The sequence below is a fragment of the Galeopterus variegatus genome, unplaced genomic scaffold, assembly GCF_000696425.1.
Source record: "Galeopterus variegatus unplaced genomic scaffold, G_variegatus-3.0.2 Scaffold2688, whole genome shotgun sequence".
Classification (NCBI taxonomy): domain Eukaryota; kingdom Metazoa; phylum Chordata; class Mammalia; order Dermoptera; family Cynocephalidae; genus Galeopterus; species Galeopterus variegatus.
Window position 1 is genome coordinate 210,712 of NW_007728799.1, and position 17,073 is coordinate 227,784.

The window sequence follows — 17,073 nt, forward strand, 5'->3', positions numbered from 1 at the left end:
CCTTGTCCAATCCCTTCCCATCTCCTTTGGCCTCCTCCCTCCCCCCTCTAATTACCCTAGATTTCTTCTCTGCCTTTGAAAGAACGATGGTTACTCTGTTGATTTGCTGCTCAAATGATCTGTCCAATGCTGAGAGGCATGATCAGGTCTCCCAATACAATCATAGAGCAGATGCCTCTTCCATCACTCTAAAATGGGTTCTGTGGAAAGAGACATCCTCCTCCTTTCTTTATCTCTGCTGGTGACTCTTCTTGTGTCAATGCACTCCATTGGCTGGCAGACCATCTGCATGGTGGTTGTGGCATCTAGCTGCCTTTGTGGCAGCCATGGTTATCTTGGTGGCTGTGGTGGGCCACCCTCATGTAGGAGATGATTTTGACATGCTCCTTGGTGCTGGTGAGTGGAGAGCATGGTTGTGAAGAGTGTCTGATCCCCAGCTCCATACCCCGAGTCCCTGGGCGGGCCCCAAGGCGCTGATGTGGTGTGCCTGTTGTGGAATGGGGGTCCAGTCCCCTTATCCATGACCTGGGAACCCTGGCAGGCCCCAAGGCACTGGTGCTGTGTGACTGGTTGCAGGATGGGGTCCAGTCCCATTTTCTATGCCCCAGATCCCCAGGTGGGCTCCAAGGTGCTGTCACGGTGTGCCTGGGTGTGGGAAGGGTTCCAATCCCTGACTGCTAGTCCGGGGTCCCCAGGCAGGCCCCAAAGCATTGGTGGTGGGATTGGTTGTGGGCAAGGGTCTTGCCCCTGGCTCCATGTCTCATGTCCCCTGGTGGGCCCCAACGCATTGGTGGTGTGCCTGGGCCAGAACTAATTTTTTGTCCTTTGCTTACTTCTAACACAGGGGAACATCCTGTGGGAACCAGTACTTGAGCTGTGTGGTTGAGTTAAATTGATGCTTTGCTGCTGTTTCCCTATGGAAGGCTTTTTGCACAGCTCAGGGTTTAATGATTGACCTTATAGGTACTTCTGGCTCTCCAGAGACTCATTGTACCTGGGTTGTGTAGAAACTCTGATCTGTGCCTGAGTTTTTTCATTAAACTGCACCCTGTGCAATTCTGCATTCCTGACCAGTCTCCTCTGAGTGGTCCTGTGCTGAGTGGGGGGTGGATCAGCTGTCCTTGCTGTGTCCCAGTTTTCTCCCAGTGGGCCTGTCACCCACACTGCCCATGCTCCAAACACTTCCCATGGGACTGGCCCTGCTCCAGTCCCTTGTGTTGACTCACTGGCCTCTGAATGGCTCCCCTTTTTCAGCTATTCTGGCTCCTCACTCCTGCATGGGCCCACGGGAACCCTATTAGTGGTCTTGCTGTCCTGGGGGCCACCAAAGTCCTCTTCTTGCCTTGCACCTCCAAGTAACTCCACCTAAAGGGCAAAGCTGCGGCTTTTGCCAGCTCCTGCTCCATGCACTCCAACATTAAAGCAGCTGCAGCCCGAAATGCTGAGAGCAGTTTTTTCTTTCTCTCATCATGGTTTCTCCCACCTTCATGAGTTCCATAGGCCTCTCCTCCTCTTCACCTGGGCTCCAACAGCCCCAGCTTGGCTGATTTTACATTTTTATAGTTGTAAATTTCTTGATTTGTGGGAGAGAGTGATGCTGTGGACCATCTATTCTGCCATCTTGACCAGAATGTAGTATCCTCCTAAAAATAGAGAAAACAATAAATTAATCAGAATAAAAGGCAAAGAAAATGAAGGCCATTCTTTAACAATTTAAGAAGACCACCTATATTAAATCACCATTTGTATTTAACATTATTTTTCATATTTGGTTCCAGATGTTTCAAGAGAAGTCAAGAAGTTTGACTTTTCATTTACTAGTTGAAATTTAAAAAAAAATAATTATGCTACTGTTGATTATTGAGCATTGATTCATCTATCAAAGAGAGGCTATAGCAAGTGTCCAAGGTGTTGTTTGAGAGACACTGTAGTAAGGGAATTAATTTGTTGATGCTGATTCAATAAGCACCTGAGGATACAGAGAGAAGAGAAGATCTTAAGACCAGATGATGAGTTGATAGCAGTTTAGAGAGTAGAGAAGGAAAATCATCACCTGCTCTATCATCTTGCTGTCCCTGAAGAGCCACTTTGAGCATCAATATCTCTGACAACTTTTCTTTGGATCAGTTTTCATCTGAGTGAAGAGAGACCAGTGAGACTGGTTGACCTTGCAAACTGAAGAATGTTCTATCAAATATTCTATCAAATACCAGACACCAATTCGCTAACTGTATTTGACTGGACAATGTGTGTGTCAAGCTGGACCATTAACATTTCCTCTCCCAGAAGTTTAGGTTAATGAGAGATAAATGCTGGTTTCTGCTGGTTAAGTTAAATTTAAAACATCTAAATTTGGCAGCTGCAAGAAAACCATGTTCCATCATATGCCCAGAGAAGCAGAAAGAGAAAAATAAAAGATAAAGAGAAAAAACAAAAAGAGAAACCATAAATTCCACAAAGAAGGATCAAGACAGTGGCTACCTTGGAGACTGCCGATCCCTGTCTTCTTCCATCTGGAGTCTCAAGTGCACTTTCTGCCATTCGGTTCCTGGGCACATAGCTATGTCCAGATAAACAAGTACCCCTCCCTTTTTTCATACTGATTTGATTTATTTCTGCTTTTGCAGCTAATTAACCTTCACTGAGACAAAACTAGTTAGACCTTTTCCCCATTTGTTAATCCCCTGGACAAGGCGGTTGAACTGCCATGAGGCTGGCAGAAGAGTATTCTTTGACCTCCGATAAAAGCTATCTGTCCAGAAATGGTGATATATATATACAAATGACTGAACTACAATATTTTGATCATATGAGGAATAAGAGTATTCCTGACCACAAATGATCAAACTGTAGCACTTTGTCTCCTCTTAATTTTTAATGAAAATATATATACTCCTTATAAAACAGACTTAATAAACTTAGATCAATGTTTTATTTCAGTACACTGCAAGTAAAACTGCCTCCTGTGTGCCTGTGACACAGTTCTATGTTCTTTCCTGCAATCTACCTATTTGGTTTTACTTCCTGCCAGAGGCTAGAATACCTTAAAAATCATAACAAAGGACCATCCCAAGTTCTGTCATTTCCTACTGACATTGGGCTTAATGAGTTTCAGTTGCCATCATGTTTTTGTTAAAACATAAGCCTTATGTTCTATTTATCATTGCTTTTTTTTTTAGTGACAGTTTTAAGGTGTCCTAACTCTTTATGTGAGATATGACACACTTGCCTTGAAGCATTTTATCTTCACAGCATTTCGGGAGCTGTTGTCTAAAATGCTGAGATTGTGTTCCACAACAGACATGTTCATTCACTCATTCACACTTCAAATTTTGTGGAAAATTCTCTAAAGGCAAGACTTTTGAAAGGCATTGTCTCTGCCTTCAAGAATCTTACAACTTAGTAGGAAAGCTAAGATGTGGACAAATTAATCTAATTTAGCTGGAAAACATAAGTACCTTAAAAGAAAGCATTTAAAGAATGACGATATCAAACTTTTTGATAATCAGGTTAGGAAATATTTTGAGGAAGAATAGAATTGTAAACAACAAAAGGCAAAAATTGAAAAATGGTGTGCAGAGTATTTATTTTCTTGGCATTTAAAAAATTAAAATAACAAATATTTACTTTTAACTCCAACTAGAATATATTTACTTTTTGTTTTTGCTGATTGCTTTGAGTTTTTTTTTTTTTTTTTCCTGCATTTATCAGCAAATTCCATGTTATTCCTCACTTTGCTCATGGCCTTCCCTAATCTAACCAAAAGCCTTTTCAGTCAATGGCAATGCAAGGCAGGCCCTTCAAAGTCAACATATCTCATCCCTTTACCAGGACTTGTAGATTCCGTTCCTAGGCTTTCCAGTTCTTTGATAATTTTGCAGAATAAACAACTGCCTGTTCTTCATATAACCTGGTTATGAATAAGCCCCTGTGAATAAAAGCCCATTAGGAATCAAAATGTATTCAGCAGAAGAAAGGCTCAAGGAAGAAAAGAATGTTTTCCACTCAAGGACAATTTTATACTGAAAGTATTAGGGAAAAAATCATTTAAGCACAGGCAAGAATTTAACCAACCTGTCTTTTCATGTGTACATTATTTCTAAGTGATAAAAATATCCCACTTGATATTTTACAAGTTTCCATCGAATACCAGGAGGAAATCCAAGAAGGAGGATGGCTGAGTCCCCAAGTTTAAGTTACATGAAAATAAATGTCTTTTGCCTCATGAAATCTGTGATATTTGAGAGGGACCAAAAGAATGGATAGTTTCCTCCAAGAAAAAGAATATTCTGCCTTGGTTTTTATGTAAACTTATGCAACAGACAGTGTGGAATTAAACTATTCAATCCTCTACCCAAGTAAGAGAAATATGGGAAACTGATATTTAGTCCACATTTCCCTTTTCTTCTGTCATCCTGTTTGAAGGAGAAATATCATGCATATGGAAGTTTTTTTTTTTTTTTTTTTTTTTTTTTTTAGCTAGAGATTCTTCCATCATAAACACTCAGTCCCCATCCCTTCTATCCTAGGTGGAAATATAAAAGAGACTTCCTCACCAATGTGCACTTCCAATGGATATACTGATGGAAATCCACAAACTAGATATACCAAAATTAAAAGAGAAGAATAGATTTCATCATCTGAAGGATGCAAGGATTTTTCTGTCTGGAACTAGGAGAGCCCTGATCACCCTGACCTCAGCAGGTCAGTTCATGAAACTTTAGATACACTGGAACATGAATGTCTTCATGTTCAACAAGACTGGGGCTGTGAACCAGACCTGCTATGCGTGGTTTTGCCTGAAGGTCACCACACAAAGACACCCAGCTAAAAGAAAGGACAAGAGGGAAATGATATCCAGGCTACAAGCCAGTTGCCAAGACCTGCTTCTGGAATAAGGAACACTTTTTTCCAGTTCATACAAAGCATAGTTGTCTCATAAACAATGGGCCTGAAAAACTAAATCTCCTCTAGCAGGGTGTTACTACTAACTCCCACAGAGGCACAGTATGGACTAGAGTTGACCTGGAAATAAGCACCAAAGAAAACTATTTAATCTCTCCTATAAAGGGGTAAATTTTACTAAATATGAACTGAAAATAATATGATGTCTTTAAAATTTACTATGCTTCTGTAACTTTGTTAATTGTTTTCATACAATCTCATTAAACCTTTCTGTAAATTTATAAGATAGATGCTATTACAAATAGTCCTCTTAAACATCATTCACCTAAAGGACTATGTAGATTAATTTACATTCTCCACCCCCTCAGTGAAGCATAATGAACAATGCTCATCACACACTGAGCACTTATAACCAGTAAGCTACTCTTTTTCCCTAAAGAGTGCTGAAGACTATTAATTTCTTCATCCAAAGTTGGACTTTAATGATACCAAGAATTAGTTGAGTTTTATCCCAAACATTTGAAGTATGACTATTTTAAAATTGTGTAATTTATTTAAATAAGTTGTAAATCAATAAGATGGAAATTCCTAAAGAAAGAGATGTTCTCTGTAAACATTAAGTAGAATTTTAGGAACCTGATAAAGATGGGTCAATAAAAAGAATTTCTATTGAATTACATGTTTGTGTGGACACTATAAAGTACTGGAGACCATAATAAAAGATTGTACAGACAGATTGCTTCACAAGTGTCTAAGTTCTCACTCATTTTAAAGACACTATGATGAAAAATCATAGAGGATACGCAATGGGTGAGGTTTATGGAAGACCACAAGGAAGTCCAGTCAACAGATTCATACTTAAAGAAATGTTTTTAACTCTTCATCAAAATATTGGCAAGTAAGAGCTGGCTGGTTAGCTCAGTTGATTAGAGTGTGGTGTTGGAAACACCAAGGTCAAGGGTTTGGATACATAGATATACGTTTAGGAGAGGGGTTCAAATGTTCTCAATACAAAAGAATGATACATGTCTGTGGGAATGGATATACTAATTACCCTTATTTGAATATCACATGTTGTATACATGTATGAAAATATCACTCTGTCCCCCACAAATTTTAGTTGATATACTTGCCAATTAAAAAATAATAATAAATAAATATATGTATTTAAGTTATAATTAAATGCTTAAGATATGTACATCATTTTTATGATTGTCCACTTTAACTTACTTTTTAAGAGAGCTTACTGTATTATAGAGATGATAAAAATGAGTTAGCTTATTATGTTAGCTGCAGAAATCATAGCCGGCAGATGATAGAGCCAGGATTAGAACCTTAGTCCCCACACTTACCCATTCTCTACTCAGCCCTGAGATTCATCTCAAGATCTTGATGATTTGACCTCTGCTCAGAACTGCAGTCTCATCTACTGCCAACACCTCACTCTTACTCTCACCTGTATTTGGCCTTCAGTTTGCCAAATGGTCCACATTCTCTCATTCTCTTTAACTTCTAGGGCTTTGAACTTTGGACCAGTCAAAAATATTCTTCCCCTTCCATGTTACCTGGCAAAGATTTATTCTATAGCTTTCAGGTCTCAAAATGGGTTTCATGTCCAGGAAGATATATATGATTTTCCTCTCCCCAGGCTTAAAAGCCCCTTTAATAGCTCCCTTAGGCCTTTCATACCTTTCAAAACTCTTAGAACCATTTAAAAAAAATAAAAGTAATCAGTAGTATAATTGTAATGCAGTGTCTTCTGTTTCTTAAAGCAGGTTCCATAGCAAGTTTTCTATGCAATTCTTTGTTAACCAAGAATTAGGTTACCTGAAAGCAACGAAGCTTATTTTTTTAAACCAAAATTTTAACTTTTTAAAATAATTTAAACTGTTTTCCCATCTATTTCAGGCAGTTGTCAATCTTTATTTCCATAGCGTAAATGAAAATCATTTATCTGATCATTCACTTATTCATTCAATGAGCATTTATTGAGAGCCTACTATTTTCAAAGTCCTGTTCTATGAATACAGCAAAGGATAAACTGGTAAGATTGGTACCGCATATAAGTAAGAGGGTGTCCTTCCTGATCATGTCTATTATTTTTTTCCTATGAAGTATGAGGCAGAATTCATTTCTTAAGACTTAGAGTGGAGGAAGGATGTCAGATGTTTGAGGGAAAAGCTGAAGCTATAAAACAGTCACCTGGAGAGAGGAAAAGGAAATGCATTAGGGATGCCAAGGACTATTGCGAATCTATTTACATTTTTTCAACGAGAATTTAAAGTGAAATACTTGTGAGCTGTTTTTTTGTTTTGTTTTGTTTTTAACAAAGTTTAGCACCTCTGGAGCAGGCATCGAACAGATAATTTAACCAGACTGGGCTTTTGCTGGACAAGAGGGCCAAGCAGGAGCACTAAAGATATTTGTAAGGAAGTGTCATTTTTGAAGGTCAGTATAGGATATAAAGAATTCCCATTAACAAGAGATCAAATACAACTTTAATTTCCAGACATTTGTATTTTACAGAAAACGTTTTTATTTTTTTATATTGGAGACTTGCAGAATGTATTTATATATATATAAATACACACACACACACACACACACACACACAAACCTATTTATTATCATCATCATTTCATACCTCAAAGTAGAGACCAAAGAGTAGGAAGAACGGAAACTCAGGAAAAAAGAGTAGTGTTTTAAATTAAATTGAATTAAATAAATTTAGTTTTCTGGAAAATTCAAAATATTGTTCTTACTTTACTGTTTTATTATTGATAAGAGAAAATTTATTCATTAACCAGTGCAGTGTCCTGTTGAGCATTGACAATCACTGATGTACAATATAGACATAAGGCCAAAAAGACCTAATCCTGAATCCTGTTTCTGACAGCTATCAGCCATGTGGTCTTGGGAAAATTGTATAATTTCATGTACTTCTGCAAAATGAGGTATCTCATCCAGGCATAATAAAAACCACTACCTCACAGGGTTTCCATGAATATCAAATTTGATCACATATGTAATGGGTCTTGCATAATGCCTAGAATACATTAAGCACTCTTTTACGGTAATATTTGTTATTATGTTCTATACCTCCTGTGAAACTGCTATTATCCTGGCCTTTAATGTCTCTAATAAAAATAAACAGGCTACAAATTTCATTACGGTATTTATCAATTCTGGTGAAGCAGGACCAGTCTCCTATTATTAAGACAAAAAAAAAAAGACTTGAGGAGCACAGTGTGCTTACTTATTTTACATTTGCTTCCAAAATGATAAGATTTAATATTCAGTTAAAATTAATATATAATCCCAGTTTTGGTTACATCTCTATTTTGCCAACAGGTTTTATTTTTGTAATTGTTTTGAATATTTGTTTTCTATTATGAGTTAATTATAATTTGTGGTTAGTTCCAAGAATTTCAAAGATGATCACTGAGGAATCTAAGAGCTAAGGAAACGTTTCAGACATCAGCCAGAAGTCTGGTCCTGGGATGGATTTTGACATTCCCTTAAGAAAAATCTCTGAGGGCCTCTCAAAGTTAGTCAACCAAATATACACAATAAGAAGTTTAAATATTCATTTGTTCATTTCAGGGTAGAGATTGGGACCTTTTAAGTTGCCTTGGATTTTCATTTGAAATGTCAAAGTTCATTCAAAAGAAAGTCATCGAAAATATGCTTCCAGGACTTACCCAATCATCATCCCTACACAATGATCCCTGTCTGACCTATTCAAATAAAAGCCTAAGGAGAATTTTGAGCAATTTCTCCAAGTAGAGAAATAATGCAACGGGAAAGGGGTTGCTTTCACAGAGACAGGGGTTGCTTGCTTGTGTGACTTTTTCTGAGAAGAAATGCTGTCTTTTCCAACATCGACCAATTCTTCAACCCTCCAACACTGAGTGTTCTACAACTCAGTTCAGTTTTGATACTAACTACCCACAGTTACTGCAGACCCCACAGGTTAAGGGCTCAGATCTGCAAGACTGGCCCCTCTTCAGATGCCAGCTGCAAATAGGTTGTCCAGGCTACTCATACTTACGCACTACATATTTGAATGTTCTCACATCCCCTCCCCAGGTTCAATAATTTGATGTAACAACTTATAGAACTCAAGAAATCACTTTATTTAAGATTACCAGTTTATTATAAAGGTATAACACAGGAAAAGCCAAATGGAAGAGATGCACAGGGCAAAGTATGGGGGCGGTGGTGCAGAGCTTTCATGCCCTCTCCAGATACACCACCCTCCTGGCACATTCATGTGTTCTCCAACATGGAGATCCGTAACCCACTTGTTAATAATAAGCGGGGATTTCATTACTTAGGCATGATTGACTAATTATTGGTCATCAGTGATTAAGCTCAATCTCCCAGTCCAGGAGGTGGGGAGGTAGGGCTGAAAGTTCTAACCCTCCAATCACATGGTCAGATTTTCTGGAGACCAGCTCCCATTCTGAAGCTACCTAGGGGCTCTCTAAGAGTTATTTTATTAGCATACAAAACACAGTAAGTTACAAGGGTTTTAGAAGCTTTGCTCCAGACAAAGACCAAATATTTATTTATTATTTTTTTGCACTGCATGAATGGGAAATCAGCACCTTTTCCCCTTCGGATATTTTCTAAACAGTCACATGATGACTTGCCCTCATGCCACTTCCAGAAAGGGGCAGCTCCTGGTAAAGCAGAGAAGATGCATTGAGACTTTGTTCTTTTAATATTTCCTAAGGGAAATAAATTGGTTATTTATTCATTTAATATGTATTAATGCTTGTTAAGCCAAACACTATTCAAGTCATGCTGGACACAACTGCAAACAGAACAAAGTCCGTGCTCTGTTGGTGGTGTGTACATTGTGATGGAGGAAATCGACAGTAAACAAGTGAGTACACAAGTCATAGTTTTAAAGGTAAGTGCTATAAAGGTGTAAAAAAAAAAAAAAACAGGGTAAGGGGATTGGGTATTGGGGTAGAGGGGACATCCTCACTGTGGAGCTGATATTTGAGTAGAGTTTTGAGTAAAATGTGGAAGCAAGCCACATGAAAATCCAGTGGGCTATTTCTCAAATTAGGAATGAGTACAGGGACTTTAAAATAACTAAAGAAGAAAGTCAGGTTATAGTAATGATAGTCGAAAAAGAAGAAAAGGAGAAAAGTGGAAAAGGACAGTTTGGATAGTCTAATTATCTGACATGCATGTCTTGTTTACATTTTACAAACAACCATTCTTTGTGTAGCAAGCTGAACAGAAGTGAAGACAACTCATTCAATTTTTTGTTGTTCACACAGACTAATGGTTTACGAGAAGTTATTTGTTAAATCATGTAGACTATATATTGTCTCCTAATCAATATGTGGAAATCAATGACCCAATGATGTCTAATGAAATTTGAGGGATGTAATGCTTCTCTTAGTTCTTTAAATGAGAAAGCATGAATTACATGGATCAATGGACAATGATCCACACTGTCCTTTCCAGCAGGCAGCCTGGCTAGGCAGGAGGACATGCCCAACTGAAGGACTAGGTTATACAGGCACTTGGTGGAATATTTCTCCTTTAAAAAACCTACCAAATGGTTTGCTTAGCTTTCTGTTATGACATTCCTCTTATTTGTATTTTAATAAATTTTGGATTTTACTTTTGACCACTACCACACTGTCTGCTACTTTAGAATAGGAGCTGTGCTCTGGTCATTGTTTTACACTTCATTTATCAGGGAACTACACATATTAGGTTTAAACAAGTATTTGTCCATTTAATATTTCTTAAATTTAAAAAAAAAATTAATTTTAGTTTTAATAATATATTTGATTTGGGGGGGGATTTTTAAAATTTATTTTTGTTATTGTTAGCATATTCGTCATTACAAATCATAATCTTTCCTCGTGCCCCCCACCTGGCCTATCACTCCCCAATCCCCTTCCCTTTCTCTTCACCATCTCCAGTATCCTTAGCTTTATTCTCTCTTTCTAAAAATTCAACATATTTTCATGGTCTTTCTTTCTTTCTATATTTATTTCTTTCTCTCTGTCTCTTTCTATCTATCTGTCTTATTCAATTATCAAAATAATAGAAATAGAACACATTGAGAGCTGTCTCCATCCACCCATTGTTCACCTGTCCCCCCACCACCCCCCACCCTGCCAATATGCCTAATGGGTAACCACTTTCTTGACTATCTTTTCAGTGTTTCTTCATGTAAATACTATAAATATAAATAAATAACTTTGAACGCTTACTTTCTCCAAGTCTTACAAGGATAAACAGCCCATATACTCTTTTGCTGCTGACATTTTTCTTTCTCATTTAATAGTGTGTCTTTCTATATCAGCACATAGAGAATGCCTCTTTACTATTTCTCATAGCTGTATGGCAATTTGTTGCATGGCTGTATTTCTGCCACTGTAAACTGTATTGAGATTAATAACCTTATACTTTTTGGTAGGCAGAATTCCATCTGTGACCACCAATAACCTTGTATAATTCCTTAGCCTTTGAGTGTGGGAGGAACCAGTGAATCTGATGGACTATCACTCCCCTGATTAGGTTACATTATATGGCACAGTTGACCTTAAGAAAGAGATTATCTTATGTGGGCATGATCTAGTCAGGTGAGCCCTTAAAAGGGACTAAGCTCTTCCTGAAGAAAAGGATTTAAAGCAAGAGAAAAATTTCCACTCTGGTTTTGAAGATGGAGGGAGACACATGAAAAAAAAATGTAGACAACCTTTAGCTGTTAAGAACACCCACCAGCCCACAGCAAGTAAGAAAGTGGAGACCTCAGTCCTACAGCTATAAGAAACTGGATTCTGCCAGCAACCTGAAGGAGCTCGAATGAAGACCCTAAGCTCCAGATGATAACACAGTCCAACCAATACATTGATTTCAACCTATGGCACTTGAGCAGAGAACCCATTTCTGCCAGGCCTGGACTTCTACCCTACAGAAACTGTGAGGTAATAAATTTGTGGTGTTTTAAACCATTAAGTTTGTGGCAATCTGTAATATGGCTCTTCTTTTTCAGTGTTTCCCTGAGTATTCTTACTTATTTAGTTTTTTTTTTCCATATAAACTTTTTTAGAATAATTTCATAGAAACAAAATGTGTGCTGTACTTTTGAGCTAACTAGGGACAACCGACATCTTTATTTTCAGCATTTGTAGTTCAAGAACGTGTTAACTCTATTTTTTATGTCTACTTTTATTGAAGAGAGGAAATGTCTGTTGAGATAAGTTGGATTTCCTATTATTTAACATAGGTTTCTTTTCAAGAGACAATTGAGATGTCAACACCACATGAGGAGGTAGTTAAAAGTACTATCTTCTTCCAGTGAAACTTGACTCACGTTCTAAGCTGATGTTGTGTGTGTACATGGAAAATAACAAGGGAACGAAATGGAGGGAGAAGGAAAGACTAGAGGAAAGGAGAGTGAGGGATCTGGTTCCTTCACAGTAGGCTCTCTATGAGTGCTAACAATGGAGCTCATACCAGCTAGAAATGCTGTGGCAGGAACGCCACTGGTGCTCTCGAACTGAGGAGAAGCTCTGGGGCATAGTGAGTAAAGCATTTCCACAATTTTAAGAAGCACAGGGAAAGGGTGACAGACTACCATACTGTATGCAAGCTACCTTGTGCCCTGTGTGCATTTCCCAGGGCTTTCTTAACAATCCCAATTCTAGTAAAAAATATAGAAAGTGGTTTTGAAAATTTTTCTATAATTCTACCACCTTATAACTAAGTACCATGTGATTTTTAAAGAAAAGACATTAATAATAATAAAAAGTTAAACTTTCCTAAACCTCAGCTCTTCAGAATTCTTAAATGATGAATTCAGCTTAAAACTCTAGAGGGCTATGTTTTCTCCAAAAAATTTCTGACTCATCAAATTCTTGGGCAGAAGAATCCAACAAACAAACTAACTAAACTCCAAACCTGTTAATTACCAAGATACTTGAAAATAAAAAAGCTTAATTTTACTTTATCGCATTACTTGAAATTTAGTTAGCATTTTAGAGGGAAGGTAGATGTGAATTTTTATGAGTCCTTTACAGCTTAATGAGTTTTATTTCCTAAGTAAACCTTTATCAGAGGAAATTAAGATCTTACAAGATTTTAAACAGAACAAAAACAAAATCAAAAGCTGGTGGTAGAGAAGATTCTAACTTTACAAATTATTGTTTAATTATTTGTCACCATATGCTGGAGATCCATTATACCTCTGGTTGCAGTTTTTGACAGCAAATTTGCCTGGTTCTGAAAATAATCAATAACTTACATGTCTTGGAGTCAAACATTAATCTATCAAGTCTAATGTTAAATTTACTATATTTTATATACTTTTATACTCTGCCATTCTAAATTTGACCTCCTTTGTTTTCTTTGTCTTTTTCTTTTTGCCTTTGATAGAGATGAAGATTGTAATCTAGGCTTGTGGAGAAGAGTGGATAAAAGAAATGAGTTTGATCCAAATTTCATTGTTTCTTTTGGTAACTGTAAATGTTCTCTTCTGTATGCTTGCAAAACATTTTCTCTTTTCCCTTCTATTTGTGAAAAGAAAAATTGGCTGAAAGCCTAAAGTATCTTCTTCTCTTTTTCCTTTCCTCTCCTGCTTCCCCCTCTGGCTTTGCCTCCATCTCCCACCACTGTATCTCGTGACCTTACCGCAGAGCTAGCCATCAACCACGAGGGCTGCATAATCTCCGTATTCAAATGGAATCACTTCCATATTTAAAATATCACCCTGGATTTCACTTTCATCTTTCAAAATGGACAGTCATTAAGTCCATGGAAATTATGCCTTCTCACTAAGCTTAGCAAAGGCATCCTACTATATTGGTTATTATTACTGATGTTGTTATTTTTATCTTTATTTAATTTTTTTCTTTCACTTAAGCATATTTATGGACTGTTGAAGCAAAGAGAGAAAGAGAATCACACTGGCCAGAGTGAGGAGGCTTCTCAATGGGGCAAACAGAAGGTGAGATGACTGCTCAGATATTTTATATACGACAGTCTTTATAAAAAGATAAACCTTGCTATGTCTGTAGTGTATCCTTTAGTGTTACAACAAAATCAGATGACAGGAGAAGGAATCATGGAGATCCTCTGGTTAGTGCAAATCTCTATAGATGTGTAACCTGAGGTCACATTACAAACATTGGCTGCTGTAGAGTCTACTGATTACCCCAACACATTCTCTCTTACTTCCTTTTAGTAATAAAAACTTCAAAATTTTGGTTTGTCATTTTGCTCTATATCTAGAATCTACATTTCAAAACATTCTTAATTAGTTTCCATTGCTGCCATAATGAATTATGACAAATGTATTAGCTTAAAATAACACCTATTTATTATCTCACAGTCCTATAGATAAATCCAGGGGAATGCAGCTGAATTATTGATTCAGAGCCTCAGAGACCAAAGACAAGGTGGTGGCCAGGCTGGCCTCTTACCTGGAGGGTCCAGTGAAGAATCTGCTTCCAATCTTATTCAAATTACTGGCAGAATCAGTTCACTGTGGCTGTTAAAACTGAAACCTGTTTTTTTTCCATATGTGGCCCCTTACCTTCAAGCCAGTAATGGTATGTTGAATCCTTTTTCATGCTTTGAATCTAATTTCCACTTCTGCTACCACCAGAGAAAGAGCTCTGCTTTCAAGGGCTCATGTGGTTTACATTAGGCCCAATCAGATAATATAGCATAATTTTAAAGTCAATGGATTAGAAACATTAATTACATCCTATAATGAAACATATTCACTGGAGTGAGACTGGGGGCAAAGGTCATGGGGAGCAAAATTCTGCCTACCACAGCCTTTTTGCACTAGAAGCAGCCATGCCAGGGCTGCTTTTCTGCACAATTCCGAAGGACATCATGCACACAAAAATGCAATTAAATGTTGTCCCTTGGAAGTGTGTAGAGAACTTGTGGGAGAACTGTATCATATAAGTAGGTTTTAGCTAATAGGAGATAAATGGAAGTAATATGTACAACTTCAGATTATTCTCTTAAATGCAAAGTCTCTTGCCCTGATTCTTCTCCTTCTCTGTTTTTACTAACATAAAAATAGCAATAATGTGACCAATCTAGAAAGCTGTATGTTTAAAATGGCAAAGCCACCCTCTCAGCCCTGAACCATTCATTTCTGACCTATTAGGTAAGAGAGAAAGTAATTCTGTCTTGTTTAAGCCACTGTATTTTATGATTTCTTTGTTATGGCAGCTTAGTTTTCTATGCTGCTACAGAATTGGAAATAAAATCCAGGCCCGTTAATTCCCAGTCCAGGACTTCTTGTTAAAATATTTTCTCTACTTATACACGTATGTGTTTATTTCCGAACGGTGCCACTAATCATGGGGCATAATATTTCAGGTTCTATCCCACTTGATAGGTCTAACATCCTCCGGTCTACTAGTCTCTTCTTATATTCCCAAAAGTTCTGGAAGACTCTGAGATTAGCATGAGATGACAAGCCTGGGCAGAGTCTGGAAAGGCAAAGTTAAAGTTGGTAATAATAAGGATGAGAGACTTGGCAGTGATTGTGTGAGGCTGACTTATGTAACACCTCAGATCTGGGGATAAAAAATGAGTATCATTATTTATACAAATTCCTGAAAAGTGGTGGATAATTTTATCAAGGATGAAATGTATCATAATAAAGAAAAAGTAAAAGTTATGTTCTAGGAGTTTATTCAAAAAGTGTCAGGCTTGTCCATTTTACATATAACATCAGTACAAGAATAACTCAGTAATTTATAGAAAAGGTGAGTATCTAAAAGCATGCAATCATAAAATAAAAAGTTACTGACAATGCTCAATCAAGCAATAGATAGCATTTGCCTGTATCCACTAGCTATATTTTTCTCCATCAACTTTATTAAATGGTATTCAAAATCTTTGCCACGTTTCAGATTTAGCGGTTTCATTAATCTTGGCAGCAGTGTGTGTATGGTTCTAATGAAGCCTTGTCTAAGGAAAGAATGCAGCCAATGTCTGTAACCCTTAGTCTTTTCCACTCTGGCTGATGACTTTTATCTTGATTCCAGTTGCTTCTATGGCCCTGAGTCTCCATGAAATGTTAACTGATGAATTTTTAGGCATTATTTTTAAAAATGTAAAATATTATGTTAAAAATAACCCTCAGAAAACACATAATTTCATAGAGTGCAATCTCAGACAACTTGAATAGTACAATATCCCAAGACAACTGGGAATTCAGATGATGGCTGAGAAATCACCTTGCATCATGCTGTGAGTAGTTTCATATTAGCTTTTACTTTGACACTTGGAAGCATTTTTCAACCAACTAACAATGTGATTAACCATATGATCCCTACCCCGCAAAAAATAAATACACAAATTTCTGTCAATTATTTTAAACTGTATATAATTTTAGAATTTATTCCTATATATTAATAAAGGTGCTACTCTTTCATTCTATTCTCAAAAAAAATAAGATAATTGTGGATGAATTGGGTTGCCAATTTATCTGCCACAGATAGATATTCGTTATAGGCTCTAGGGATGGCCGAGGAAATGTAAGAGGGTGCTATGAGGGACAGAAATAACATTAATAAGCAGAGAGAAGACAATTAAAGTTAGCAGCACCCTGGAAGACAGGCCCTTTGCTACCTACATTGCATTTGCAAAAGTTACTTAATATTTCTGACCTTGTTTTCACATCTAAGATATCTACCTCTCTATGGATTTTTGAGGATAAAATGAGGAAAAGTTGAAAGCACATATCGTAGTTCTTGAAACCTAATAGGCACCCCATCATGGATTCCTCTTGCTCCCTCCACGTACTCTCAGCCTTTATAGGGGATAAACTAGAAAGGAAAAGATTTAGAGAGTGGGGTATTCCCTGGGTACAACTTTATTACCAGCCTCAACTATCTGAAACTGCAGAGGGTGGAATAAGACTCCTATCCCTACCCACGCAACTTACAGGTAATATTCCTCTTTCTTAAAGGAGGATATTACACCCCAATTTACCACACCTATTAGTTTCTCTTGATGCATAATAAATAACCACAAATTTAGTAGTTTAAAACAACACAAATCTATTATCTCACAGTTTCCATGGGTCACAGCCCAAATTATGGCTTAGCTGGGTTCTCTGATGAGGATCTCACCAGATTTTAACCAGGGTGTCAGCTG